Here is a 27,362-nt window from a genome sequence, read left to right on the forward strand (position 1 = left end):
AGTCTATTGAGTATCACGAAGGATCTCGAATCAACCAACATACAAACCAAGATTGTACATGATTCAACATACAAGCCACATGTTACAACAAGTTCACAAATAGTTTGTCATACACCGGAGTTCCAACATAGTTATTACAACATCAGTTTAACAGTAGCGGAAGCAACATAGTTCTAAATGACATCAACAGTAGTTTAGATACATAGCCAGTTTTCATAGTCATCTCCAACAAAAGCAAAAGGGTGAGATGATATATAGAATGATCATGACCATGGTCCTATTCCTCATCCACTGTAGGAGCAAAGCAGTGCTTGCAGTAGTTGTGGTACATAACATTATCTGCAACAATGGGAATAAGACCCTGAGTACAAGAAGGTACTCAGCTAGACTTACCCGTCATCAACTAAAATACTAAGACACCAAGGAGTATGCAAGGCTTTATAAGTAGAGCTGGTAGACATTATTTGCATAAAAAACATTAGTTGCCCAATATCTTTTAAACTGTGAATCACCAGTTATAAATCCTATCTTATACTAGATTAGCAACTATCCTATGCCAAACATGTTGGTACCCTTAAGTCAATACAATAATAACCATATCAAGTTGAGCTCTTTCATAATCTCAAAACCAGCACTTCCATCAATTACTATGATGAAGCGTACTCCTGTCAAGTTCTCACTAGCCAGGAGAGACGCCTATTTGAAATGATTCCTACCTAGTTGGGAAAATATTCCTAACACACACCCAGGCAACCTGATCAAGGGCCACCTCGGGTTACCTTTGGTACAATTCAGATCCAAATCGTGGGTCCAATCAGCGCCACACTTTCAGAGATACTACCAATCTGCAAGGAAGCTCGGGACTCTAACCCACCCTTGGGCTCATGCCATTGGCTCTCCGCACATCCTTACTGACTCCAGGGTGCGCACTTTCACTTATCGGGTCCCGGCCTAAATTTAGCTACTCGGCTTCATCGTCGGAATGACTTATCTGACCAGCTATGTGAGAGGCACGCGTTCAACATGACAAGATGACCTCCAACAACCGGTCCTTAAATGACACAGACGGAATCACTATGATCACCACCAACATAAGACTCTTCCCTATCTCCAATTAATCAACAACAAAAATTTATGTTCCATGATAGCACAATATAGACAACCATGATCAAGTTATCACCTATGGCTCGCAGGTGACAGGAAAGCACCCAACTTCTACCGGTCTAAGCATAGCTAAGCATAAGGAGCGTTCCTGGACTTAATTAGGATTCAGGGTAGATATTTTTGGACAAGGAAAGGTAATATGCAGCAAGTGTTCCCAAACAACTCCTATCATGTAATGCATCAATACGAGTAACTTAGGTGACATTAATAAAATTGGGAGACTTATAATGCTCCGGGGCTTGCCTTTTACGAACGTGGTAGGCTAATGATCAGGGCACTCTAGGAGATGATCAACTTTAGGATCACCTTCCCCTAGAGCTTCTTGGTGCTAAGCTTCCTAGTTCTCCTCTTGTGGATCAGCTTCGAGTTCCACCAACGTGATTTCTTCTGCTACACTTATTGCATGCATATGCATAAAGTAAGTATCATGGATGCATAAGAAGAATTGCGAATAATATGACATGAGAACATGCATGATTCTATGATGATGATTATATCAATTTACTTAGATGATAACCAAGTTAAATTCTTATTAACTGAGTAGGTGCATATCTCTTCTCTATCCATTTCCAATATTCTTCACAAGATAATTTCTGAGCTACACATAGCAGTTACAAGTTTAAATCATAACTATAGTTCTACTTATCCAAATATTGTGACCTTGGACTTTCTAGAAAACTTATAAAATTGCCTACAACTCTTATTTAATCACCAAAAGCTAATTCAAACTCTATCCTAACCAAAACAGGCAATCTTTCAAGCTGTCCAAAATTCTAGAGAACAAGTATTTTTGGAGACCAACTTCAAATAGCTATAACTCCTAAACTATTTTCCTATTGACCTAACATTTTGACACAAGATAGATGAAGAAGTTCCCTACAACTTTGTTACTAACCATTCTTATAGGAAACTTCATTTTGACTATGCAAAATATCCAACCACAGAATCTATCCAGAAACCTCTAAAATTGAATTATAGAGCAATAATATTTTCATGGCATATAAAATCTCAAATTGAGCAACACCATTGGTACCAACAGTTCAGGAATATCAAATACACTCTAGAAAATATAATGGTCAAGCCCAATTTATTTATTTAAATGTCCATATTAATTAAATTAGATAATTAGGTGAAATAACAAATATATACCAAATGTGCACAGTAAATTCTCAGAAAATTACAGTAGCTTCCAAGTGCTCCGAATAGGCTACTGTATAAATTTCATAACATCAGAATATGCATAACATCCTCTTCAAAAATGACAAGCTATCAAGGTTTATTTTAGTGAAAATAGTTAACCCAATAGAAAAGTGTCAAACAATAGATTTCATATTTTTCTTAGCTTCAACCTAGTACCATAATACTGTACAAAAATTTGCATGGCAATATGTTACTTATTTTTATCCTTATGAATTTCCTCAGAAAATACTATTTATAAAAAGATAAATAGAAAGACCCTACTCCAATCAAGTTTACTACTAGTTTAGTATTTTTCCTAGCTAGAGCATGTCAATACAAACTCAACAAAATTGGAATCACAATTTTTTCACAGACCAAACTCAAGTTATGCATCTGTTCAACTTACAAGCTTTTCTAAAGGCATCTTTAAAGAATAATTTACACAGCACATAAACAATCATGAAGTAGCACATTTTATAGATCTATCATGTAGAACATTTCATAACAAAGCTAACAAAACTTGTTTCATTATTTTTGGAGCTCCCTAGCATGAGATATTGATTTTCAAAGGTTGGCACATTTTCTAGAAAAGAAAAGAGGACAAAAGAAAAACACCTTAATGGATAGGACCCTAGAGAAAACATGAATTGAATGTCAGCAAATAGGTCCTTCTCCACAGTATTCCTCTGAGTCTATAGCTTTGCACTTAAGACCTCTTTTCTCAAATTTGTGCGTGAGGTCCCTGTGATTTTGATGTAGAGGAGGCGCGGGAAAATGGCTGACTCTGGCCGGCCTGCGGCTCGCCGACGGCATGGAGGGGCAGCGCTAGGGCTTGTCCAGGACCGTGTGCACCCGTGGAGGTGCTCAACATGGCCTAAGGCCTGCGGTGGCACCTTGGCCACGGATCCATGCGCCAGCCCAAGCAGGGTGGCAGCGGCGATGGCTGTTGTGCCGGCAACGGCGAACGGTGGTGCTGCTAGGGTTGGGGAGGCAGTCCAAGAGCCAGAAGCAGAAGCAGAGGTGGTGCTGGAGAGGCTCAGTGATGCCTAGGCAATGGAGGAGCAAATGACACAGTAGCTTGGCTGCTCGGCCATGCCAAACGGGAGGCAGTGCGAGAGAAAGAACAGAGGGAGAGCAAGTGAACGAGAGAGATAAAGGGAGAGGAGGGCCACGTGCTGTTTCTACTCCCACTAGAGCGCATGCAGGATGAGGTAGCGAACTAGCGCAGGCACGAGAGGCCATGCAGCAGCGAAGTGTTATGGCTGGTGGGCCATGACGAGCTTCAGGCGTTTCAAACACTGAAGGAACTAATACTACTAGAAAAATATGACTAAAACACAAATTTCAACTCCCTCAAGCTCCCAAACCAACGCAAATTAGCGAAAACTACACTAATACAAGTTTCAGAGCTACAGGAGGTCTCCAACTTTGCTTTAGGGGTTTTGGTGTAAATCCTAATGGTTCGCGAGTTATATCATCCCAAAGTGTAGCACTTAGAAAAATTTTCAAACTCAAAAACAGTAATGCTATTGCTACTTGTGCACTGTTTTTGAGCATGCTATGCACCGAATTAGACTTTGACCCAAAAATAAAAGTTGTTGATCTAGTCAAGTACTACAACTTTGCTTAATGGTGCACTGCCATACAAAGTCTCTAGAGTATAACCATGACTTAGAGGTCAAATTGGCCCAAGTCATGAATACAAAAGTGTTCCATAAGACATTCTAAACATGTTAAAAGTACTCCTAGGGTACCACAAGCATTTTATACATTGGTTACATGTAAACCCTAGCATATGTGAAGCAAGTAGGGACAAACAGATGTGATATAAGCAAACACAGAGATAGAAATTAAGATGCTTATGCTCATGAATGATCAATGATGCTTGTGCTCTTGCAATGCCAATGCTAAATGCAAGCTTAACACCTAGGGTGTTACACTCAGGTTCTAGAAAAATCTTTGGAGGTCGGGTATATCTTTATATCTCACCTTTGCAAGACTTATGCTTTAATATATTTATCTTCTCTATCTACTTTATGCCTTTCATGTGTATGGTTAGTATAGTTATCATACCTTAGCATGAAATCTCCGCTTCCATCGAGTGCTTTAGTTACCATATGTGACTAGAGTAGTAATCCGTAGTATAGACATGGTGTCTAGACTATAGGTTACTTGAGATTGTGCTCAATCCTACGGTTAGTTGTGGTAGCACCAGGGGTGAAAGCTCTATCAGGCCGTTGTAATCCACCACGTTAGGATTGATGTTCATAGAGCTTTAGGCAGCCTTCCCCAAACTATGCTTTCTTATCCCCCTCAAGAGTTGGAAAGGTACTGTTGCTCCAAAGTGTTATTGTGTATGATCGCTATATTTACCCATGATTAGTTATACCCCATAGAACCAAAGTAATAGAGAAGTATTTACGAACCTTGAACTCACCCATTCTCCTCTCAACTAAGCTAGAATACTCATTTATTATGTAATTCTCTTAAGTGTGAGTCATTATTCATAACTCTTATTATAAACAACACTTACCCCTACTTTAGTTTAGTTAGTAGATACATGATGGTGAATTATCAACTCTTTTAACCATTGTTTCCCTTTGGATAAATACGATACTCTAGAATAGTCCCGGGTGAAAGCTACAATGGTATCCATGCGCTTGCGGATTTATCTGTATGTGTTTAAAAATACCTAGAAGCTTTCTAACGCCATTGCCGGGGAAACAATTAGCGTAAAGATTTTGATACTAGCTTGATATCTGCTAATCTAGCTATAACTAGCTTTTATGGGATTACCCATGTTCTGTTGAATTGTGAGAAAGATAGGACAGCAGATGCTACTGCGACCTTTTGGCGAGTTTCAACAAAGAAATAAGAAACATTGAAGAACCTAAGGTATCTTTAAAAAAATCTCTCACCATGATCATGCTCTTTCATCTCTATTTGAATAAATCTCTATAATGCTTTAATATTACCTTTTGTTTACTATAGTTTGTTTAGGTTTGGAAGTATCTTTATACATCTTTTAAAGTAAGCATGGTGCTTAGTTTAAATCAAGAGGTGTGTGACCTTATTTCCAAAGGCTTTTTAAATTAAGCATGGTGTTTAGGTTAAAATACCTTCTTTAATCAAATTAGACATGGAGTTTAGTTTGGTTATTGAACTAAAACTTGCTGTAGTAGATACTGGTTATTTTGTTGGACTAACTCTTGTAGAAAACTCTCAAACTAAAATTGGGGAAGTCCTGAGATAAATTCACACTGGAGATGAAGCAAGGCATATGAATTCCAAAAAAACTTTGCACAAAGAAGACCCAACTCATTTTTCATCGAAGGAAGAACTGTGAGTATCAAAATTCATTCACTTTGTCTTTTGCTGCAAGTTACCTTTGCCTTGAACCATGCTTGAATGCAGTGGACAAATAAAATTTGTTATCAAACATGATAAACAAAATTTATGCTAAAGTAGTTGAAAAACACCTTTTTGTTGGCATAGATAAAAATCATACAAATTATGGACAACAACCCTTATTTCAAACTTGTTGTATTCCCTCGGGTATGTGTCCATTAACATTTTGCAGGAAAGAATGAATCTACACTGTGCCTATCCATGGTTTGGTATGAACCTACCAAAACACCACTTTGGCTATGGAACAAAGAGAAATAAGACGAGTGCCACAAAAATGTAAGACCCTAAAATTTGCCTCTTTTGAAAATAGGATTAAAATGATTTAATTTGAATTTTTGTGCTCATGAAATATAGGAAAAATAATTTTTTTTCATTCATCATAAGGTTTAGCAGCATGTTTGCGCATACATGCTCTTGCATCTGATGTATTTGATTGAGTGGCTTTGCTTGAAAATTTAAAACAGTTAAAATTTCTTTTGTAAATGAAAATGGCTTTGAAGTAAGAGAAAAGAAAATTTGAAAATAAAAGGATTTAAAAAGGTGTAAAACTTATCTTTGAAAACTTACCAAAAATTTTCATCTATGTCTGAATTGGAAAGTGAATTTGAAATCCTATTCAAATTTGATTTGGTTTGTGTTTGAATAGGTTTTGAAAATAAAATAGAAAAGGGAAATTCTGTCTTTCTCTATTTAGGCCCGAAGGCCTGTTTCCTTTGCTCCTACGCAGTCCAGCAGCCAGCCAGGCCGCAGCCCAGTCGTCGTGCAGCCCGCTCCCGCAGCCTAGCGAGCAGGCAGGCCCAGCACCAAGCCACCCCTCCCGCACAGCCAGTCCGCTCGGCCCAGGTCACGCCGCGCGCGCGTCCTGCCTCCTCTGCGACTGACGCGCCGGGCCCGCATGTCAGGGTCGTCCCTTTCCTCCAGCTCGCACCGGAGCCGGACTCCGCGCTGCAGTCCGTGTCCGCCCCGTCCACGATTCAGCCCGATGACGTGAGCCCCAAGCCGCGCCAGCCCTTAAATAGCGAAGCCCAGCGACCGAGCCTTCCCCAATCCCCAGTGCGAGCCCTACGTCGCCAGGAACTCCAGCTTCACAGCCATCCCGTGCCGCCGAGGTGAAGCCGAAGACGCCGAGTCGATTAGCAGCTCCTCCATCATGGTAAGCACGTCCTAGAGCTTCTAGTCAAGTTTCCGAACCTGTGCAACCCCTTTTTCTTCTTCTTTTTCCCTCTGTGCTGCCCTGCGCCGCGTAGCCGTCGCTCCGCCGCTGCCATAGCCTGTCGCCGCCTTCTCTGCTCTTTAATAGCCGCTGCAGATCACATAATCGAGTTCGTCGTGTTCCTATCTATCTCCCTGTGCCAAATCCTGAGTCCAATTGGAGCCCTGGGCGCTAAGTCCAATAGCTCCGGCGAGCAATCGAACGACGCCGGCGAAATCACCGTCGTGAGCCGTGCATGCGCCACTGTGATTGAAATTCCTAGTTAGCTTGATGACATCATCTCCAACGTCATCGTGACATCACCCGCATTTATGGCCGTTTTTCTTTGGAAAAATAAATCTAGAAATACAATTCCAAATACACCCTTGTAGACATGGTTCACGGTGGACTGCTCTCACAGCACCTCCACCGGTTCACGGCCGCAGACTCGGTCCACAGCATAGTGCACGCGCAATTTGCGTTCTAGCCCCTGTATTTTTCCATAATCGATCTACTATTTTGTGAGTCTTGTATATCTTTCAAGCTAGCCCCTTTCATCTATGGTTATTTATGTTTTAGCCCAGTCAGCAACCCCCGTCAAGTTATTTAATTGTTTTAATTAAGAATAAGCTGAGTTTATTTACAGAAATGTCGTTGCACCTTATTTCATGTGTAACTTCTCCGTTTTAACTCCGATTTGACCCGTTCAACTTGCGTTAGGTTCGTAATTCCCTAATCTACATGTTAATACTACTGTTAATTAGGTTTTCAACTTTTAAAATTCATGATTAGATTTAATCTATTATTTTATTAAAGGAAAACTTGTTTAAATCATATCTTCTACGTTTTAGATCCGTTTTGCCCCATTCACGTTGCGTTAGATTCGTAGCGATGAGATCTACACGTTAGCAACAATGTTTATCATATTACTATTTTTGGAATTTCATGATTTGAATCATATCTTGAGTAATAACTATGCAACTAGGTTTTATAAATAAAATATGATTCCTTTCACTTTAGTATTATAATTCAAACTTAAATTTAACTTAAATTATATTATCTATACAATACCTTATATATGTTTTTATATAAATAAAACACATGAAGCTAATAGTTTTATGAGCAGATCTCTCGGTAGCTGTATCTTTTTAACCATAGCTCCGAGTAGAGTGCTTTTCGCGTCTTTGTGTTCGTAGCGAGACGTAGATTCGTTCCACAAACTTTTCATTTTGATTTTATGATTGGTGTATGGTTCTAATTTAGATCTATTGTTTGCTTCGTGTATGATTGTATGGATGCTTGTGTGGTGCTTTATAATTTCGTCCAGTCGGTGAGGTATATGTGGTGATCAAGAAGAAGAAGAAGAAGAACATTGAAGATTAAAGCTTACCGAAGGATCGGTGTTTAAGGCAAATATAGCATGGGATCTTCCTTGTTGTCCTATACACCTTTAATCATTTAATTCATACTGCATGCGTCTACCTTGACTGCCACTAAGGATTTCTTAGCACTTTGCACTTGTACCTTGATACCTTTGGGTTATTGCATTGGGTGGTTTTGTTAGTGCTCAACTACAACCATGATCTTGTAACTTGACTAATGGAATATGCAATAAACATTAAAAGATGCTTTTTAGCAACATGGAACAAGGAGGCTAGAGTATTGGGCTATTTTTATGGTGCTCTAGATTCCTCTCCCTAAGGACTTATCTGTAAGTGATTTATCCGGGACTTACAGTACAGCTATGAGGGCTATATGGCTCTAGCTTTAGCTCAGTATGAGGACCTTTTCTAGCTTGTTAGAGGTTACCTTTATTGGCGTAAGAATGGCTTGACAAATCGGGTATAGAGCGGCCTCTATCCCCATGTGTATAGGCTGCGCGTCAATGTGCCATCGGGAAGGGGGGCTCTACATCTGTTTGCCGAGTGAATCTAATGGCCCTAACTTGTTAGATGAACCTTTGAAAGGCTTCATAGTGAACCCTGCCGACCTTCCTTGGTAGTGGGTCAAGAGGCTAATCACCTCGGGAGAAAGGGTATATCACGACTCATAGTGAAAGTGTACAACCTCTGCAGAGTGTAAAACTGGTATATCAGCCGTGCTCACGGTCACAAGCGGCCTTGGAACATTTATGGAATAGATGATGGACACTAATGATATGGATGATGAAGATGCTCACTAATGGTTAATTGTTTATGCTATTCATTATTCATGTTTACCTGATCATGTATTTATGGGCTTGTGATAAACTTGTTGCTACTCCTTTACTAAAATTGTGACAATTAAAAGCTAATTGCAGTTAAACCAGTGTCAGCCTTTTGAGCCTCATGAACCCCATGTTATATTTGTTGAGTACGACATGTACTTACGCTTGCTTTATTTTCAATTATTTGGATAAAAATCCTGGATGGGTACCAGATTGCTAGAGTTTGGAGGAATTAGGTTTGTGATCAACCAGTCAGTTGTTCCTATGGATTTGGAGTCTTCACCTGAAGATCGGAGTTGTCTTTACGCTGTCTATACTCTGAGGTTATATTCTTTATACTAATACATTATGTATTTAAGCATTGTCTATTGATATTACCCTTATTTGTAGCTATATGTGAGATTTGACTTCCTGGGCTCACATATGGTGTGTATCTGGTTTTGTTCTTAAAACTGGGTGCTGAGATAAATTCACACTAGAGATGAAGCAAGGCATATGAATTCAAAAAAAACTTTGCACAAAGAAGACCCGACCCAACTCATTTTTCATCGAAGGAAGAACTATGAGTATCAAAATTCATTCACTTTGTCTTTTGCTGCAAGTTACCTTTGCCTTGAACCATGCTTGAATGCAGTGGACAAATAAAATTTGTTATCAAACATGATAAACAAAATTTATGCTAAAGTAGTTGAAAAACACATTTTCATTGGCATAGATAAAAATCATACAAATTATGGACAACAACCCTTATTTCAAACTTGTTGTATTCCCTCGGGTATGTGTCCATTAACATTTTGCAGGAAAGAATGAATCTACACTGTGCCTATCCATGGTTTGGTATGAACCTACCAAAACACCACTTTGGCTATGGAACAAAGAGAAATAAGACGAGTGCCACAAAAAGGATCTACAATAGAAGCACTCACTCATAGGAAGTGGACGAACAAATCAATAGGCCACAAGTAATGTTGAAGGCAACCTAGCATTTCTAGGACTCAAGCTAGGAGGCTTATGAGAAGCAAGGTGCAACTCACCTCATACCAACTAATCTGATGCCTGCTTTCATCACCTTCGAAGACACCATCTCGCACATTGATAGTAAGGACCAGGATGACAAGATGCCACTACATCATGGCATGCACCCTCAAGTCAACAAACATCATAAATCAATAGGAGATTTGTAGATGGTATCTCGTAAGACCGCAAACAACCATGGTTGCCAGATGATGTCACTAAGTCATTGGAGATGAAGTTTTCACATAAGTACCAATGAGGTTCCTTCCTTGACCATCAAGACAGCTGGCGTATCACTGACAACAAAGAAGAACAACTCTCTGCCAATCATTAAAGGACAAAGACAATCAAGGAGGAACTTGAGTTTGCATCTCTAATAGACCCCAACTCGTCAACCAAGAATCAATAAAATCAAGTAGGGTTGATGGAAGAAGTGCATGCAGCTATCTGCATCCTCCTCTCCAGGATCAGATGGTGCAAAGAAAAGCTAAATGCAAGGGAGAGGTCCTGCTTAATGAACCTAAAACCATGAGTTCTCACCGACAGTGTCGAGTGACATAAAGGTCCAAGTGAGGGGGAGGAAGGCTGACTTTTCTATAGTAGATACAACCCTGCTCTTCTTCCTCCTAGGCTCCCATCGCTCCGACACACTAGTTTGCAATCCCTCTGCTCAATATTGCTTTGTTTCTACATGTTTGAATATGTTTACAAATTTCATATTTGAAAATCAAACTTAAGATATAAATTAAAATCAATCCTTGTGAGAAGAAGTTTTTGCAACAATTGATGCACATTATTTAAAACATGGGATAAAGATTCTATGCTAATTAAAATGTTAAAACCAATTCTACTGTAGTATAGAAGATGACCTTTATCTCAATGACAACACTATCCTTATTTCAAATTATTTGTACATCCCTTCGGGTATGTGTTGTCCACTAATCTTTTGCAGGAATGAAACAATGAATGGAGCAGAAGGTGCAAACAAAATGCCAAGATTCACAAAAGAAAGAAGAAAAAGATGGCATCATAAAAGAATGAGAAAGAAGGAGTGCGATATAGGAGACATGATGCTCATGAATAGCTCAAGCAAGGAAAGCTTCAAAACAGGAAGAAAGGATCACCATGGTCATCTACCTTCATCACATGGTGTCATCACGCTCCAATGATGAAGGTAACATCTTAAGGTAAGTGGTTATTATTTAGAAAGTTTCCCTTTGATCTTGGTATTCACATAAATGATGAAACAAATATGTTTGTGTTACAACTTTGCTTGATCCAACCTAATTAACTCAACATGTCTTGTTCCTTAATCTTGCTCATAGCACCACTTTCTTGATCTCATAGTCTTAATCAAATGAGCTAAAATATTGCATATCTTATCTTTGGAAGATGATAGTCATAATCATGTAAGGTTTGATACAATACGGAAAGTCCTTCCATAGGTTAAACAACTCCACTCTTATTGACAAATGTATTCAAATGCCACATTAATACTCATCCTTCTGATCTTATCACCTATGTTGTAAGAATGAATGCACATAACATCAACTGTAACATGATTCGGTGTGCCTAGGCTAGAAAAAAAATAATAAATAAAGTTTTGGTTCAGTTGGTGTCTTCCCACCAACAGAACCCATGCACTTGATCTTTACCTTGTCTTTATGAGCAGAACACACTTCGAGCAAAGTGTGGGGGAGTTGATCCCCCAAATTTTATAAGTGAAAGTTCTAAACCGGCAATAATGATGCACACAAGATGTCGCCAGCTTCTACTACTAATGCTTGAACAAGGAGGGAGAACAAAGTCACAAAAGATGAACTTCTCAGACTAAAATCAATTTTAAAACCAAGATGGGTTTAACAAAAGAAGGTGGCATCACCATTGGAAGTGCCACTACTGGAGGCGCCACCTCAAGAATCCTCATCTTCAAGAGCAAATTGAGGTACAATGCAATTCCACAGTTACCAAGGGCAAGATCATGAAGCAACCTCAAGTGGGCATCAGGGAGGACACATGTCTTTCTCTGGACGAGGGTATTACGACTCTCAGGAGGCCTTCTACCACTTTGTCAATAGACTCACAACCATTGAAGAGGCAAATGCTGCCATACAAGGTACGTTACACAATCACACATAATGGTAGGTAAGCATGGGACAAGAGACGGTCAGCCTCCAGCAACAACAGCAACAACAAAATCAAAATTGGAGGCTCTATTCCAGCACTTCCACATTTGGCCACCTTGTTGAGCAACCACGTCAACAACTAGCTAGGGGGAGGAGCATCTCCCGTGTATCCAGCTAAGTATCTCTTTTCCCTTATTATTTTTACTATTCTTAGTTCGCTTTATATATCTAAAAGAATGATGAATGACTAAAACAAAATAAAAAGTTATCTTTATAGAAATATATATAGTTATAATGCATGAACTAAAGATGAAAACAAAATAAAAAGAGTGTGTCTAGTTTGCTTTAATTTCTTTTAAGGGACTCTGAAGATAATCTCTTATAATGGAAATGATGAATAGTTGCTTTGTTGTAATTCCTTTTAAGTACCTAGTTTTCAGCCTTGAATTCTCCTGAGTTTTGGATAAGAGTGTTTTGATATAAGGATTTACTCTGAACTTGAAACTCATAGGTAGCATATGCTTGATCTAAGTCTAGGTAATTGACGGATATGATATAAAAAGGTCTGAGCTATTGTTTATCTTGTTCCAAGTGACACCAAAGTTTTGGAGATTTATTTTTTTAAACACAAAAATGCTACATGATGAGTTCCTGTATGACAAAGCTTGAATTCCCACTAGAGCCACACTTGTTATTTAGGCTAGGAAAACTTCCACATATAAGTTGCTTACTTTTGTATTGAGTTTTGTCAAGCTTTGTTGACCCTTATAGAGATTTGTCATGCTCTTAAAATCAACATCACATACACACCACCCACATATGCACTACTCCTACACTAGGGGTAGGCGCAAAAACATGCCTTCCATCTAGATCCACCAAAAAATGTTTTACTCCTACACTGGGAGTGAACACAAAAACATGCTTGATAGGTTTTCCATCCACCAAATAAATACTCCAAGTTCTTGTTTCTATGTCTCAAAAGTTTTGTTGTAGAAAAGAGACATGGGGCTATGCAGAATTTATTCATAAAAAATAAGTTGAAAAAAATAGACACAAAAGTGTCCAAGATATTTAAAACAATGGGTACTCAGATGCCCGCCTAAAAAATGAAAAAAGAGAGATGAATAAGATAGCCACTGTTCTCAAGCAAATGTTTCCAAGTTTCAAAAGAGAGATATGTTTTCTAGGAGCAAAGTAGAATTATAGGTTAGCCACCATATATATCCACCACATATGTCCACACACATGCACATCTTGATTTGATTGTATGACTCAACTCTCTTTGGATCCATTGTTTGACTTTACAATATATGCATTGCAAGTATGCTCTAGCTTTCTCCCTACCTATGAACTCCACATAAGCCTTAGTGGTAGGAAGAGAAAAAGGCATAACATCTTTATTGCCTTAGTAAGGATCCACAAATACCACATATATGGAGAGACTTGAGAGTGTCATATAATGGAATCTTTGAGTTTTATTTTGAAAACTTATAAAAACTCTGACACAATAGTGGAATAAAGAACTTGAGACATAGTGCTTGACTTGATCGTTCTGTCTTTCAATTGCTCAAGACCCAAGTGAAGGCTGAGAAGCCCCATCATTGAAGGCAATATGGGTAAGTTTGAAAGTTAGATTAGTTTATTTTAATTCGGAGGAGAATTCTTGTTTGAATGCATGCATACTTTTGAGGCATGAAAGCATAGTAGCAACTCCTGATCCATTGTTGAGTTTAGCTTTGCTAAGGGACTAGCACAGGTTAAGCTTGGGGGAGAAGTTGACAATAGTTAACAATCATTATAAACCGTCAATTAAACATGTATAAGGGCATAAATGTAATCACCAATGAAGGTTTAGTGGTTTAAACTAATAAATTACATGAGCTTTGGTGATTTCATGACTATCGAAGGATTTATCTAGAAAACAACTCCCGGGACCACTATCATACACTCCAAACAAGCAAACTGACGACAACACGTGACTTAACCCGTGAAACTTGTGAAAGATGATTCAAGACGGAGCCCAATCCTCGCCACCAGAAGGAGGAGCCCACCTAGCACCATAGTCGGCTAGCCGGCCCACTAGGGAGGCCACCCGGACCATGGGGGTGGCCCATCGCCCTCCGTCATAGCATACTCCTTCCTACGATCTACACCACTGATTCTAAGGTGGTTTTAGGTCGATTCATCCAATGGTGGTTGGGAGAGTTGACGCAGATCGATGACATGGCAATTCCTTGCCCCCTAGTCCTCCTAGAGTCCTTGCCCATTACTCCACCTCGATTCCTTGGCTGCTACTCTACCTCTAGCCTATATATAGCAGCCCCTACCCCCCTCCCTGAGAAGATCCTGAAACCCTAATTCATATCCTCCTTGTCAGGATTAGAGCCAGCTCTCAAGATGTGGAAGGAGAATAGCTCTAGTTGAGACTTAGGGAGAGTTGAGCCATGCTCAGGTTCTGGAGAAATCTTTGAAGGTCAAGTGTATCTTTATATCTCACCTTTGCAAGACTTATGCTTTAATATATTTATCTTCTCTATCTACTTTTATGCCTTTCATGTGTATGGTTAGTATAGTTATCATACCTTAGCATGAGATTTTTGCTCGCATCGAGTGCTTTAGTTATCAAATGTGACTAGAGTAGTAATCTGTCGTATAGACATGGTGTCTAGACTATAGGTTACCAGTGATTGCGCTCAATCCTATGATTAGTTGTGGTAGCCCCAAGGGTGACAGCTCTGTCAGGTCATTGTAATCCACCACATTAGGATTGATGTTCATAGAGCTTAGGCAACCTTACCCCAATGATGCTTTCTCATCCCCATCGAGAGTTGGAAATGTACTGTTGCTCCAAAGTGTTATTGTGTATGATCACTATATTTATCCATGATTAGTTATACCCTATAGAACCAAAGTAATAGAGAAGTATTTATGAACCTTGAACTCACCCGTTGTCCTCTCAACTTAGCTAGACTACTCATTTATTATGTAATTCTCTTAAGTGTGAGTCATTATTTAGAACTCTTATCATAAACAACACTTGCCCATACTTTAGTTTAGTTAGTATAATAGTTAGTAGATACATGATGGTGAATTATCAACTTCTATAACCATTGTTTCCCTGTGGATACATGCGATACTCTGGAATACTTCCAGGTGAAAGCTACAATGGTATCTGTGTGCTTGTGGATTTATCTATGTGCATTTAAAAATACCAACACAGGTACTATTAGTCAACCCATTGTAGGAAGTCTGCATGAGTAGCCAATTCTCCACCCCATGATGCGGACATTCTGATATGTAATCTTGAAAGCGTTCCCATGCCTCAGGGACATATTCATTATGTTGATGTTGGAAGCTTAAAATTCTCCCATGCAGAGCATTGGTCTCGCCTATGGGAAAGAACTTGGCTAGGAAGGCAGTGGCAGCAGTTATCCCATGTAGTGTTTCTATCTTTGTTAGCATAGAACCATTGCTTTGTCTTCCCCAAGAGTGAGAATGTGAAGAGGCGAAGTAGTATGGCGTCTCTGGTCACTCCTTTGATGGTGAAAGTGTTGCAGATCTCCAAGAAGTGTTGGAGATGTGCACTTGCATCTTCATGTGCCTTTCCACAAAACTGGTTGGCTTGCACCATATTGATGATAGCTGGCTTGAGCTTAAATCCATTGTCTCCCACATTGACTGTTGGTCCAGAATGGATGTTGGACGTAGTTGGAGCAGAGAACTCACGGAGAGTCTTGTCAGCCATAGCTTCAAAAAATGGTGTTAAACTCTGCCTGGTCTGGTTGTCTTCCAATTCTAAAGCTAAGACTTTCTTGAGTTTGGCTCTAGTTCTCCAGATTAATGCTTCTGGATCTTCAACGTAGTTTATCAGAAGGTCAAAACCGGTCATACATTACCCTACATAATATATAAAAGTAGATAGAACAAGGGTAAGCCTGTTTGAGCAGAGGTCAATGGTTATCTCGATCACATCAATAAGTAGAAGTTTATCAATATTTCCTTACTGCCTAGCTACCTTCCTCGACAATGGCGCTAGAAATGCTTGTTGGTATTTATTAACTTGTCACTTGTTTAAGTAGTCACCTAATGATTGTTGACATTTCTTAGCATCACTTTTACTAAGTTGTCATCCCTAGCGATGGTGTTAGAAATGCTTATTGGTACAACCTAGTGCCACTTCTAGAATGACACTAAGAAGTACTGATAGTATTTTTTGTGACTAAAAAATATATATATAAATGAAAGGAATCTGTAAGCCACAGATAATTATACCATTGTAGTACTTCACCTGGGAGTATTCCGGGTATCGTTATTCATATTTTTTCCATAGGGTAGGACGGGCACTTGAAATATATTGATAACTTATACACATGATGGAGAAATAAACCATAACCAAACTTCTACTCCTAACAGGGGTAAGTCAAGAGATAAATGTATATGTATGGTGTTGGTATATTTCAACGCACACAGATAAATCCACAAGCGCACGGATACTGTTGTAGCTTTCACCCAGCGGTATTCCAAGTATCGTATCCACAGGGAAACGTGTGAGACTAACTATGGTCTAACTTAACTAGGGTAGCAACAAGGTTAGGATAAATAGGAGCGTAGAGAGGATAACTAACGTTCTCTAGTTCTAACTTTGGTAAGCTTATGTCTTCTACTATTCAACTGGGGACATTACTAGGGAAAGACACCAGTAGAGGATGCTTTCCTTTGCAACCGTGTCCTACATGCGCCTACAGATGGGAGGTGGACTCCAAAGGATCAATGAAGCTATATAGTATAGGCTATATAGAACTTATGTTACACACGCGATCTACCTCCTTCCAGAATGCAGGGGGCCTCCACGATTAACCCAAGTCTAAGCACCACGCTTACACTTACGATTAATACTTTAACTGAGAGCATCTATAGATAAAAGCACTCAAAGAGAGTCATGATCCTAATGAACATTATAAACAAGATGCTTACTCGAATCAAAAGTTGGTTACCACAGAGATCTTGAAGGCAAGCTCAAGTAGAAACTTGGATCCACCAAGGTACAAGCCGTAGAGTGAGCACCGACTTGCTGACACGTCCTCCAAACACTTCCCTCACTCTCTATCTCACTATTCTATTTATAAGACTAGACCCTATGGAGGACTAATCTTCTCTTGATTGCTGGCTCTAATCCTAAAGATATGAATTAGGGTTTTAGGGATCTACTAAGGGAGGGGGGTATAGGGTGGTTTATATAGGCTGAAGCGTCCATCGTGAGCCCTTGGATCAAACCGACTTAAAGAACGGCATAGATGCAACCTAGGAGGTGGTGGAGAACCGACATAATGAAGCGGAGGCTGATGGGTGGCCTAGGGGCCAGGTGGCCAACCCCACCTAGGAGCCCCTCAGCTTTTGCTTTGGTGTGGTGTCCTCTAGAGTCCTCTAGAACCTTCTGGTGCCCGTTTCATAGTGGATATGCATGATTAATTCTTACATGTAGGTCCACCTTGACGGTTTTTTGGATAAACCCTACAAAAAATTTAGATTCACCAAAACTCATGGAATTTGTTAGTTTAAACCCCTAGACCTTTTTTGGTGATCACAATTGTGACCTTATACATGTTTTATTGATGGCTTAGAATGGTTGTTAACTACCGTCAACAAGCTCCCCAAGCTTAACTTTTGCTAGTCCCTTAACAAAGCTAAACATAGCAAAAATGGATCAGGAGTTGCTACGATGCTTTCACTCCTCAAAAGTACACATGCGTTCAAACAAGAATTCTCCTTTAGATCAGAATAAACCGATCTGACTTCAAACTTACCCATATTACCTTCAACCATGGGGCTTCTTAGCCTACACTTTGGTCTTGAGCAATTGAAAGATAGAATGATCAAGTCAAGCACTACGTCTCAAGTTCTTTATTCCACTATTGTGTCGGAGTTTTTATAAGTTTTCAAAATAAAACTCAGAGATTCCAATATATGACACTCTCAAGTCTCTCCATATATGTGGTATTTGTGGATCCTTACCAAGTCAATAAAGATGTTATGCCTTTTTCTCTTCCTACCACTAAGGCTTATGTGGAGTTCATAGGTAGGGAGAAAGCTAGAGCATACTTGCAATGCATATATTGTAAAGTCAAACAATGGATCCAAAGAGAGTTGAGTCATACAATCAAATCAAGTTGTGCATGTGTGTGGAATATATGGTGGATATATATGGTGGCTAATCCTAATTCTACTTTGCTCCTTTAAAACTTATCACTCTTTTGAAACTTGAAAATAATTTTGCAAGAGAACAGGGGCTATCTTATTCATCTCTTTCTTCTTTTTTTAGGTGGGCATCTGAGTACCCATTGTTTTAGATATCTCGGACACTTGTCCATTTTTTCTCAACTCTCTTCTTCTCTTTTTCTCTTTTTTTCTTTTTTTATGAATAACTTTTGCATAGCCCATGTCTCTTTTCTGCAACAAAACTTTGAGAGAGATATCAACAAGAACTTTGGTGCATTTATTTTGAGTGGATGGAAAACCTAATAAACATATTTTTGTGTTCACCACTGGTGTAGGAGTAGAACATATTTGGGTGGATCTAGATGGAAGGCATGTTTTGCGCCTACCCCTAGTGTAGGAGTAGTGCATATGTGGGTGGTGTGTATGTGATCTTGATTTTAAGAGCATGACAAACCTCTTATAAGGGTCAACAAAGCTTGACAAAACTCAATGAAAAAGCAAGTAGAATATATGTGGAAGTTTTCTAGCCTAAATAACATGTATGGCCCTAGTGGGAATTCACGCTTTATCATACAGGAACTCATCATGTAGCATTTTTGTGTTTTTCAAAAGATAAATCTCCAGAACTTTAGTGTCACTTGGAACAAGATAAACAATAGCTCAGACCTTCTCATGTCATATCCGTCAATTACCTAGACTTAGATCAAGCATATGCTACCTATGAGTTTCAAGTTCAGAGTAAATCCTTATATCAAAACACTCTTATCCAAAACTCAGGAGAATTCAAGGCTGAAAACTAGGTACTTAAAAGGAATTACAACAAAGCAACTATTCATCATTTCCATTAAAGAGATTATTCTGAGTCCTTTTTATTTATTCAACTCTTAAAAATAAATTAAAGCAAACTAGGCACACCTTTTATTTTGTTTTTAATTTTACTAGATCACACATTATTACTATAGCTATATATATTTATTATAAAGATAACTTTTTTATTTTGTTTCATTCATTATTTTCTTAACTATTAAAAAGAAACTAAAACTAAAAAGGGAAAGAATACTTACCTCAATAAGAATACTTACCTAGATACACGGAGGTGCTTCTCCCCCAAGCTAGCTCTTTCGGTGAGGGTTCGGTGTTGTAAGTCCTTCGAACTAGACTTCTCTTTGTGGAGTTCATTAATGCCTTAGTTTGTTCTAAAGACGAAGATTTTTGTGATGATGCCTCTAATGGTGATGTCACTTTCTTCCGCCAAACCTGTCTTGGTTTTGATTTTGGTTTGATAGGTTCATGACCTTCACTTATAGAAATTGGGGAATCGATTTCCCCACACTTTGCTTGAAGTGTGTCCTGCTATAAAACAAGGTAGAGATCAAGTGCATGGGCTCTATTAGTGGGAAAACACCAATAGAACCAAAACTTTACTTATTCTTCTCTAACCTTAGGCACATTGAACAAGAATAGTTGATGTTATGTGCTTTGTTCAATTATAACATAGGTGGTAAGATCAGAAGGTTGAGCATGAATGTAGCATTTAAGTTCATTTGGCAGAAAAGATTGAGTTGCTTAAACCTTGAAAGGATTGTCTATCTGTGCATAATGTATCAATCTTTTCATGATTATGACTATCAGCTTTCAGAGATAGGATGTGCATTTTTTAGTTTATTTGGTGAAGACTATGGACACAAGAGAGTGGTGCTAGGAACAAGCTTGAAGAACTAAAATGTTGAGTTAATCAGGTTGGATGAAGTAGAACTATGACTCAAACATATTTGTTTCTTATTTGTGTGCCTACCAGAATCAAGGAAAAGCTTTTTAAATGATGACCATTTACCTTAGGAGGTTACCTTTGTCATTGGAGCGTGAAGACACCATATGACAATGGGTAGATGACTCGTGATGGACCTTCCTTTTTGCTTGAAGTTTTTCTTTTTCGGCTAGCCTCGCATCTTGAGCTACTCATGAGCTTCTTGTCTCCTAGATTGCACCATTTCTTTCTCATCCTTTTGTCATGCCATCTTTTTGCTCTTTGATCTTTGACATTCTTTTGGATCTTCTGCTTCACTCATTGTTTTATGCCTGCAAAGGATTAGTGCACAACACATAACCGAAGGAATATACAATTTTGAAACATAGGTTGTTTGCCTAGAATTTTGTAATTTCCCTCTATGCTAATGAAAAGATGGTGTTAGAATTATTTTAGCATAGTTTTTGTTTATTATGTTATGTACAGGCATGGCTCAAGGCAAAGGTAAGTTGCAGCTAAAGATAAAGCTAATGACCATGAATGAGTTGTTTCTTCTTAGCACAACGTTATTGGGGTTCATCATGTGCCTTGCTTCAACACTGATTTAAATTCATCTCATGACTTACCTAGATTGATTTGAGAGTTTCCTGTAGGGGTTAGTCCAATAAAATAACTAGTATCTACTAAAGCATACTTTCGGCTCAAAAATCAACCTAGACCCCACCTCTAATTTGATTTAGGAAGACATTTTAACCTAAGCACCTCGCTTAATTTAAAAGCCTTTGGAAGTAAAATCAAAACACCTCTTGGTTTAAACTAAGCACCATGCCTAATTTAAAAGGTGAATGAAAATACTCCAAACCTTAAGTATACTATGGCAAACAAAGGTAGCATGAAAGCATTATAGAGATTTATTCAATTGGAGATGAAAAAGCATGATTGTTATTGAGCATGATTTAATGGTAGAGACAACCAAGATGAATTAGCAACATGGCATAGGATTTTTTAGAGAAGCCATCCCCTAGGCTTGAATTTTGCAAGGCAAAGTCAAGTTTGAATGGATGTGATTCAATGTTGCATGATGATTGGTTGGATATACCTTGAGTCATCATTGTTCATTCTTTTTGCTTCATACCTGAAATGGTTAGTGACAGAAATACCCGAAGGAATATGTTCAGAATTATATTTCTATGCTCACTTCACAAGGGCATTACGAAAAAACAGTAAAAGCTCATGTTATCTCCCAAAAGTGCTTATTTTAGGATAGAAGCTCATCCTTGGGAAACCTTCGAATTGTGTTTCTAATTGGTGAAGTGGTTTCCCCTCCAACATCAATCTTAGGTTGCCTGTCTCAAGATTCATGCCAATGAGATTTGCAATATTTATGATAAACATATGCATCTACACCCACTTTTTCAACAATTTTATGAATAGGGAGTACGAGGGGGTTGAAGATCTTGTGTGTGGCAATATTGGAGAGACCAATTGATTCAGGAGACTTCTCATGCGAGCATGGACTTGATGAGATGTTCATGAAATAGCTTCCATGCTTGTTGATGTTATCTTCCTTTTCAAGCTTTAAGGGTGTTTCTACATGAATGTCTATAGGAGGAAACATTGTCTCCATAATTCCATGCCCATGACAGTCATTGGATGTTTTATTGTCCAAGATTTCCCATGGATTGGTGGCCCTCAGGTTGATCTCATCTAAGGCTTTGATGAGGACATGACACCCATGCATATGACCATGTTTGGCACATGGTATGGAAGGGTAGGAGGCCAGCAAGGGCATCTAAGTCAAGAAGGAGGCCCGAGGCTAATTTGGTTTGAGTCCCCGAGGTGGAGGCCCAAAGCAACTCAAGTTCGAGCCTGTCTCGGAGTCCAGGAGCAACATGTACTAAAAATGACGCCCAGGTCGCATACGGTGTCTGTTTTGGGCGTTCTTTATATGGATGGAAAGATAATTTCATGGAGCTTCCAATGGCACTGGTACCACCTTAAAATTCAATAGGAGTCAACCGGAATCTTCAAAACAAGTGGACGTCCAACAGAAACCAGAGGCCCAGTCCAACATGAATTCGAGTCTGCCTCGGCCTCCAGGACCAGTCTGCCTTAAACTGGTCACCTAGGATGCATCCGGACTCTGTTTTTGATGATCCATATATGGTTGGCAAGCTAATTTGATAAGGAAGCCAATACAAGTGGTTTCACATCAAAAGACCTTCAAAATCAATAGGAATTGTGAAAACAAATTAGCATCTAGAATCTACCCCGGTGCTGCGACATCGTCTTTTGGTCAGTTGGACCGTGTATCGTGTTTGGGCCCATTAGGGGGCGTGTCCAGGGTAGGCGATGACCTTAAGACCTTTATAATCATATGCCACCACCATCATTAGGTTTTGGTTTTTGCTTAGATTAATCTGTCAAGAACAGTTTCACCATTCATTGGTTTGTGAGACCCCAACCTTGTGATATTAATCATTCATCTGCAATTTGGTTGCTTTCTTTCTTGTTCTTGCTTGTGTTCTTCGTTGCATAAGCAAGGATTAGCCTTCTTGGTGAGGTCAACTAGATACATGTCTTGGTTGATAACCAGAGGAGATGTGGTGCTAAGGTTGCAGGGTTCGATCTTTTGATCTGAAGCTGAATCGGTGTGTCATTCTCCACCACAACGATAGTTACCTGTACCTGATGGAAGATCAGGATCCCCGTTCCCATTAAGTGGTATCAGAGCTAAGGTATACTGTTAGGTTCACATTTATCCCTTAGTTTTGAGTGTTTCGCATTCATCCCATAGTCCAGTGCCATACTTGTTTTTTCCTGTCCTAGAACCTTCCGTGCCATAACCTTTGCATATTTCAGTTTTAGAGTCCGTCGTATTGAGTTTGTGTCCTAGTCAAGGTCTTGTTGCTGGTTAGGTCATGTTAGAGTCCAGTTCGTGTATTTTCCCCCATCGTTTCCATCAAATCTTTGCTGCTGTGACCAATTTTGCGCACATTGTTCCCGTTTTGTCCTCTAATTCGGAGCCAATTCTTAAAACTGGTCTAGTTTTTGCATACAAACTCGGATTTCAACGTTCCATATATCAAAATCGATCAAAAAACTTTTTTGGATCCGTCCATCCCTATTTTTTTAGGGTCAGAGATTTTTATTTTGGTCAAAAACTGGTCACAAGATCCTCTTTTCGTGGTCACAAGCTTTTTGTCGTTTTTGAGCATGTCTTCTAAAATTCCCACATGCCATGTCTTTCACTTGTTTAGGCTCATATTTTCTGTGGTTACTTCTTTTGTGCTCCTAAGTGAAGGAAAAATATCAAAAAAATAAAAAGAAAAAGTCGAAATTTCTGAAAAACAACGACAACCCAAAAAATAGAAAAAAGAGGGGCAAAAGAGAAACAATATCTAGAGGAGCACATAGAGAAGGCCAAAGTGAGCTGTGTTAGCGTGTGCTGTCTTGTTCCTTGTTTGTGTTGCTATTGCAATCCACCATACTTGTTTTTCACACACCTGTCACCTTGCTATCCATCATACTTATTTGTCACACACCTGGTACTTGAAACATTTTAGACCAGCAGCGAGAATAAATACTTTGGACTATAATTTAGCATTACTTTCTGTTACTGACTTTTGTGCCAAATATACATATTATTCTTTGTGTGCCTTCCAAGCTCCACAAACTCTTCAGATTAGTATAGAAAAGGGCCTTGCAATCTCGGTGCCACTGCCTCACACGTATCACGAACCAGCCACCGGTTGTACCGCCCACTGCTTGCGTTGGTAAGAACTTTGTAAGAGCTTGGTAAGACGCTTCCACTTGCTGTAAAAAGTGACACCAGTGCAACCACGTAGTCATTTGATAGGATAATACTTTTGTGTTGTCTTTTGCTGTCTTCTAACAATAATAGGATGTTCGTATCCACCAACTTATGATGGTATAGGTGCTGATGAGTACATGGAGTGGGAAATTGCCATAGATAACATATTTGCTACTCGCTTTATGTGTCCAAGGAGGAAGGTAAAAAATGCAGCTAGTGTTTTGTGATATTCTACTTTATCTTGGTGGGAGTCTTTAGATTCTTCTGATAAACCTCAAACTTGGAATGATATGAAACTTCTTATGCGAGAAAGTTCTTACCAACGCTAAATCGTGGGATAGGAGTGGTTGTGATTTGGCTATCAAAACTTCCTCTTCTTGTTGCGAAGAGGATTCCTTCTCATCTTCAAGGAGTTCATATTGAATGCTAGTGCAGGGAGTCTTTCCACTAATTCTATCAAGCATAGCCCATGCTTCACTAGTAGATAAATGAAGGAAAGCTTCTCTAGAGGTTGCATCAAGGGATTCCCTGGAATCCTTGCTAAGACCCATGTAAAAATGTTGAAGAAGTACAGGGTCTTGAATGGCAAGGTCCGGGCTAGTGATGATGAGTTCATTAAAACAATCCCATGATGTACCAAGAGATTCTTCTTCTAGTTGTCTAAAATTTATAACCTCTTTTCAAAGGCTATCCACTTTAGAGATGGGAAACAAACATAAACAAAATTTAGAGCATAATATTTCCCAATCTCCTTGCATATTTCCTACGGTTAGACTATACCATTGTTTAGCTCTTCCCATCAAAGAGAATGGGAATAACTTCCATCTTAAGGTTTTATCAGACATGCCAGCAATACACAAGCATGCACAGGTCTGTTCAAACTCCTGTAGGTGTGAGTATGGGTTTTCATCGCTTCTCCCGAGAAGGATTTATCCCGAATCAATTTTATTAAATACAAGCGAAACTCATAACCAGGTGTTATGATAGGGTCTGAGGATTCTGGTGGCTTTAGGCTTGCGCTCGTGGGTTTAGCATATTGATAGATAGGAGTGGAATCCATGCTAAAAAAAAGTAAAACAATCGAAAGAATAAAGATAAAAGGTTAATCTAGGCTTGTAGTTAATTCAGTAACCGCTTCCCTGGCAACGATAGCAGAAAGCTTGTTGGTATATTTTCACGCACACAGAAAAATCTGCAAGTGCATGGATATCGCTATAGCTTTCACCTGGAGGTATTCCAAGTATTGTATCCATAGGGAAACATGTGAGTCTAACTATGGTCTAACTTAACTAGGGGTAGCAACAAGGTTAGGATAAATAGGAGCGTAGAGAGGATAACTAAGGTTCTCTAGTTCTGACTTGGATAAGCTTGTGTCTTCTATTATTCAACTGGGGACATTACTAGGGAAAGACACCAGCAGAGGATGCTTTCCTTCGCAACAGCGTCCTATGTGTAGCTACAGACAGGAGGTGGACTACAAAGGATCAACGAAGCTATATAGTATAGGCTATATAGAACTTATGTCACACACGTGATCTACCACCTTCCGGAATGCAGGGGGCCTCCACAATGAACCCATGTCTAAGCGCCATGCTTACACTTATGATTAATACTTTAACCTAGAGTGTCTATAGATTAAAGCATTCAAAAGAGAGTCATGATCCTGATGAACAATATAAACAAGATGCTTACTCGAACCAGAAGTTGATTACCAGAGAGATCTCGATGGCAAGCTCAAGTAGAACTTCGATCTGCCAAGGTACAAGACATAGTGTGAGCACCAATAGACTGGCACCTCTTCCAAACTCTTCCCTCACTCTCTATCTCACTATTCTATTTATAAGACTAGATCCTATGGAGGACTAATCTTCTATTGATTGTTGGTTCTGATCCTAAAGATATGAATTAGGGTTTTAGGGATCTGCTAAGGGAGGGGGTACATGGCTGTTTATATAGGCTGGAGCATCTATCGTGAGCCCTTGGATCAAATCAACTTAAAGAACAACGTAGATGCAACCTAAGAGGCGGTGGAGAACCAACATAACGAAGTGGAGGCTAACGGGTGGCCCTAGGGGCCGGGCGGCCTGCAAGTAGGGCCGGTAGCCCCTCAACTCCCACTTCGGTGTGGTGTCCTCTAGAGTCCTTTAGAACCTTCTGGTGCCCGGTTTACAGTGGATAAGCACGATTAATTCTGATATGTAGGTCTGCCTTGATGGTTTTCTATATAAACCCTGCAGAAAATACAGATTCACCAAAACTCATGGAATTTGTTAGTTTAAACCCCTAGACCTTTGTTGGTGATCACAATTATACCCTTATACATGTTTTATTGATGGTTTATAATGGTTGTTAACTGTCATCAACATATGGCAAGTAATAACTAATCATTGATCACTTAGAGTACTCCTTTCTATGGCATTAGTATGGCTAAGTAGAATATTAGAGGAATAATTCCTAAGTCATTCTTAATTACAAGTCAAAGCATATGTTGATTAGTGCAATTACACTTAGTAATCATTGTTATGATCAACTTCATATCTACACATAAGGGATATTACTAAGGAAGATTAAGAACAGAGTTTGTCTTCCTTCATAACTAGATCCTACTTGTCCTATATTCGGGCAGTGGACTACAAAGGACTCAACGGGAGTGTCACATCCATGATCTACCACATGGCCTGGAATATAGGGTGTATCCATAGGTAAACAACGCATAAACAACACACTTACACACTGGCGACCACTCACCCCAAGATCCAAAGAGTGAGCGCTATACAAACTTATGCATGAATATGTTGATAATCTAACTATACTAAGCATATAATCAAAGTAGACGATGAATCTTATAACTAGGAACATGAACGATATGAAGAACATTGTCATAATAATTGTAGCAAACATATAAAAGTAATGAGATACAAAAGAGGGAGGGGTACAAAGATTATACCAAGCCACGCTCTTGACAAGATCAGGAATCCAAGCGAAGCTTGCCTCTCTAGACCAAGCTTAGCTAGCTATGCCCTAAAATATGGTGGAGCTCTAAGGATGATTAGGGTTTCTACCTTCTCAAATGACTTGATCAGGGTTTGATGATGGGGGTGGTAGGGGCTGATATATATAGGCCGGAGCATCAATCATGAGCCCTCTGATCAAACCGACTTGAATGGATGGCGTAGATGCAACCTAGGAGACAGTGGAGAACCAACATTCAAAGGAGGGGCTGATAGGTGGGGCCCATAGGCTGGCTGGCCTATAGGTGGGGTTAGTCGGCCCCACCTAGCGGCGTCTCGCCCTCC

The 27,362-nt window shown here is 39.4% G+C and overlaps 1 non-coding gene across 1 annotated transcript; it reads left to right on the forward strand.

The window, feature by feature from the left end:
- The first annotated feature begins 15,560 nt into the window (after positions 1 to 15,560).
- On the forward strand, positions 15,561 to 15,669 carry LOC136495006 (small nucleolar RNA R71). The gene has a single exon (XR_010768800.1). It is a non-coding gene; the product is annotated as a small nucleolar RNA R71 (small nucleolar RNA).
- The last annotated feature ends 11,693 nt before the right edge of the window (positions 15,670 to 27,362 follow it).

Source organism: Miscanthus floridulus, chromosome 11, assembly GCF_019320115.1.
Source record: "Miscanthus floridulus cultivar M001 chromosome 11, ASM1932011v1, whole genome shotgun sequence".
Lineage (NCBI taxonomy): Eukaryota > Viridiplantae > Streptophyta > Magnoliopsida > Poales > Poaceae > Miscanthus > Miscanthus floridulus.